The following is a 5,002-nucleotide window of genomic DNA, read 5'->3' on the forward strand; positions in this document are numbered from 1 at the left end:
AGGTATCATTCCACATACCCAACAGTTAGTAGTATTTGTAGCATTATGAGTATGATGCAACATCTGAATGAAAGTATTATTGAAGTACGATTGACGGTGCTCCTGCTCCTGATAGGGAAGCGTAAAGTAATAGTGATCCTCTGGTACTGGAGTAGTGGCAACAAAAAACTCACGAGCAGGAGCCATCTTTTCAACAAACCAGGTGATTATTGCCATAACCACCAAAACAACAACAAACCCCATAGTACTAATGATCACTTTGTTATTTATTTTAGCAACAGTGATAATCGACCCTTCCAGAAATTTATTAAAAACAATCGTTGGAGCTCTTGTCCCTGGGCAGCTGCTGATTTCTTCACCACGGTCCAAGGCGGGTGTCACTACTCTAATGTATGGCTGATAGCCCCCCCCCCATTGCCAAATTGGCTCTCCGATTCACTAACCCAGGGCGGTAGCTCAACCAGTTTTTTTCAGCACTATAGATTCTTTCTTCGGTCTCAAATTATATCGCAACACTCCAGAAATCGTATGGTCCGGGAAGAACTCTGCAGATTCGCCAGGTGATATAGCACGGCCTTTCTCCGTAGTCAAAATCTCTCGATGATCGGTCAGCACAGCAGGTTCCACCAAGGTAGGTAGCACTCTCTTGCAGTGAGTACTATGGACCCAATTCTTTCTGTTCGTCAATCGAACTGCTGTCCTTGTCGCAAGGAGCACCTGCTCTGGGCCTCGCCACCTTGGTTCCAAGCTGCTTGATCTTTCAAAGGACTTAATCATCACCTGGTCACCAGGTCGGAGTTCATGGCCTTCACCTGTAGATCTGTCAGGAAGTGCTTCTCGAACCTGTTGATGAATGGAAACAAAATTGTCGGTTAACTGTGCCAAATAATCATTCATCAGGACACAAGGTACATCATATACAGAATTTGGCTTAGGAACTCCCCAAATGTTCATTGGCCTTCCAAATACTATTTCATAGGGGGTAAGGCCTGTTTGAGAGTGTGGCACTGACCTAATAGACAATAATGCCAATGGTAATGCATCCAGCCAAGTTAAAGATGTGGAAGCCTGTTTCTTCGCTAACTTCAGCTTCAACGTAGCATTATACCTTTCCACCAACCCTGCTGATTGTGGGCGGAAAACCGATTGGAACTTCTGTTTGATCCCTAATCCTTTCAGGACATACTTAATAACTTCCCCAACAAAATGAGGTCCGTTATCATTCCATAAAAGTCTGCAAACACCAAACCTAGGGAAAAATTATTTCAAAAGCACCTTCGCTGTGGTAATGGCAGTATTATCCTTTGTGGGGTACGCCTCTATCCAGTTACTAAAGGCACATACCACCACCAAGACATACTTTAAATTGTTGCTGCGTTCAAGCTGAACATAATCCATTTGTAGAACTTCAAAAGGTGCAGTTGGTGTAGCAAACCCTCCCGTAGGAGTTTGTGTCCCTTTTCCAGGATTGTATTGTAAACAGATCAAACAAGACTGTACTACTCTCTTAGCTGTACTGGAAATTTCTGGTTGCTCCCAAACTTGCATAAGCAACTTCGTTATTTTTGAAGCTCCAACATGTGCCAGCCCATGTGCCATCTGAACCATGGGTTGTACAAAAGCTATAGGCAATTTCCATTTATCCATCTGCTTATTCCGCCAACAACCCTCATCATCCAATTCTCCTTCTTCAGACCATTACTCACGTTTTTTCACAGAAACAGATTTCTGTATATCTAATACGTCTTGTCTAGCATTATGCCAACGTTCAGCTTGTGACTTCACTACAGACATAGAAGTAGTACTTCGCTGCATCCCAGTCTCACATGCTACGCGGCCCGCAAGGGCATTACCTTGCCCTATCTTATCGGTCACTCTCTTGTGTGCAATACATTTCACAATAGCTATTTTCTTTGGATATGTTAATGCAGTCAAGAGGTTATGCACTAATTCTCTGTGCTTTATCTGCATCCCGTGGGATGTGAGAAAGCCTCTCTCCTTCTAAAGCAAACCAAAATCATGAGCCACTCCAAAAGCATAGCGGCTGTCTGTATAAATATTCACACAGAAGTCAGTACTAAGTTCACATGCTAGTGTCAAAGCTATTAGTTCAGCTGCTTGAGCTGACTTCTGTGGTATACGAGCTGTCTCCACTACCGTGTGTATTGTGGTGATTGCATATGCAGCTGAGGTCGTACCGTCTGGCAACTTCAAACAAGACCCATCAACCCACAATTCCCCGTCGACATCTGGAAGGGGCGTATCTTGCAAATCAATACAACCCTTTGTCTGTTCTTCGGTAAGGAATATAGAATCATGTGTTTCTTGTGACTGAGGCTGAGTCACCGAATATGGCAACAAAGTGGCTGGATTTAGTGTTGCACATCTTTTCAGTGTAATGTGAGGAACCAGCAATGTCAATTCATATCCTGTCAGGCGAGGGCTAGTTAAATGTTGCGTCTTTGTTTGATTTAAAAGAGCATCAACCGCATGGGGTACTAACACCAACAGCTTATGTGACAAAACTATCCCTTCACTCTGACGTATTGACACAGCTGTTGCCGCAACTGAACGAAAACACCCAGGCAATGCTCGAGCGACAGGATCAAGTACTGCTGAAAAATATGCACAGGGACGCTGCTTATCGCCATGTGTCTGTACTAAAACTGACAATGCACATCCATCTTTCTCATGTACGTAAAGTGCAAAAGACTTTGTGTAATCTGGAGTACCTTACACTGGTGCTGAACAAAGGGCTTGTCGTAGCTGCTGGAAAGCAGTCTCACATTCATTTGTCCATGGGAGGGGCATGGGAGTATCTTTAGTCAAAAGTGCTAGCAAAGGTTTGACAATGTGTGAAAACCCTAATATCCATTGCCTACAAAAAGAAGTAAGACCAACGAATGCACAAACATCTTTCTGAGTAGAGGGTACTGGTGTGTCTAAAATTGCTTAAATACGATCTGATGTAAGTGCACGGCCCTCCTTAGACAAAAGGTGACCTAAATAGGTTACCTTTGGTCTACAATATTGCAATTTCTTTCGTGACACTTTATGATGGTGTGAAGCAAGAAAAGAAAGTAAGGACAAAGTGCACTTTTCACATTGCTCAGGGGTATCAGCTGCCAACAAAATATCATCAACATATTGTATGAGAGACACACCTTCAGGCAAAACAAAAGAATCAAGTTGTCGTTTTAACGCTTGACTATAAATACTAGGGCCCTCAGAATAGCCTTGAGGAACTCTGCAAAATCTATATGATCGTTTATTAAAAGTAAAACCAAACAAATATCAGCTGTCAGGATGAATAGGAATCAAAAAGAAAGCATTCTTCAAGTCTATCACAGAGAACGTAGTTGCTGTTGGGGGAACCAAAGTAAGAACTGTCTTGATGTCAGATACCACAGGATATTGTGGTACCACAATCTTATTCACTTCTTTTAAATCAATAATGAATCAGTAAATCCTAGTGTCAGTATCCTTTTTCAGAATAGGAAGAATCGGACTGTTACAAACATTATACGGAACTTCCTCAACAACTCCAACTGCAATAAAATCATGCACAATTCGTGTGAGTGCTTCTTCGCCCTCCTGTGAAATTTTGTTTTGAGGCAAACGTGGCAATACAGCTCCCTCCTTGACACTAATATGTACTGTTGGAATAATCATTTGTCCCACATCAGTATCTGAAGTAGCCCACAAAGTACTAGGGAGTGAAGCTAATGCAATATCCTCTACAACAAGACAAACTCTTTCCATCACAGGATGATTATCATTCAAAATAACACGCACCCCTTCAGGAGAGCATCGTATTGTAGCCCTGAAATACTTGAGCATATCAAGACCCACAATATTGTCTGGTGTATTTGAAGAAAGCAAAAACGGACATGGAGCAGTAAATTTATCAACATGGAATACAAGTGGTTGTGAAAATGGGCTAGGGGAAGGTGTTCCATCGAAACCTATCGATGTAATGGTAAAGCCAGACAGGGGAGCCCTTGGAACCAATTGTTTAGACAAGGCACTACGAGTAGCTCCTGTATTAACCAGAAACTGATCAGTAGAACCCAAAACATCTGCTGTAACATAGGGACCCCTCTGATCTACTGGAACTTCAACTGATTCCTTACCCCATCCTAGGCAATGCTATGCATAAGCAGAATCCTGGAAATCAGGCTGCACATAGTTAGACATCTGGTATTGGTTCCGTCTATCTAAAGTGTTAAACCCATCCTGCCTTCGTACATTAGCATCAAACCTAGCATGATCATTCGTGCTTCTTCTAGGCCCTGAATATCCTGAGCAATTTCTCATTTGTCCTCGACCACGTGAACACTGCTAAACACGTAGTGCTGGAAATCAGCAGCCCAATGCCCAAATTTCCTACAATAGGCACACTGATCAACAGACAAATTCGAGCGAGTGTAAGAAGAACCATAAGATCCATGTCTACCTCTATCACTACCTCTAAAAGGCGGACCATAAGCTTGAGCCAACGTAACCTTCGTCTTTAATTCTTTAATCTTTTTATCTTCGCTACCTTTTGCTTCTAATTCCTGACGTTCATAATACTGAGCCATAGTCAAAAGAGAAACCGGAGTAGAGGTAGTCCATGAACTTTCACTAGCTTTTAGACGACTAGCTATTCCTGGTAACAGATTTGCGACATATTTATCGACGAACAAATGTCTGCCCGTATCATCTGACAATAACTGGCCGCTAAAATCATGAAATGCTTCTTCAAAGCGTGTAAGGAAATCAGAGACCGATTTTTAACTTCACTAATATGGCTGCGGGAAGATCTAGAATCAACTGATACGCCTTTTTCGCAGGTTCCCTATCCCCGTCCATCTGTTCTAATTCTTTCCATGACGCCCCAAAAACTACACGATCATCAACTTTACGAACAGTTCTCCACATATCTGGCGGTAACATCAATCCAAAAAATAAATCAATGTCAGCCAAAGTCATAGTACAAGAACTAATTGCTCCCTCAACT

This window comes from Pleurodeles waltl, chromosome 2_1 (genome assembly GCF_031143425.1).
Source record: "Pleurodeles waltl isolate 20211129_DDA chromosome 2_1, aPleWal1.hap1.20221129, whole genome shotgun sequence".
Taxonomy (NCBI): domain Eukaryota; kingdom Metazoa; phylum Chordata; class Amphibia; order Caudata; family Salamandridae; genus Pleurodeles; species Pleurodeles waltl.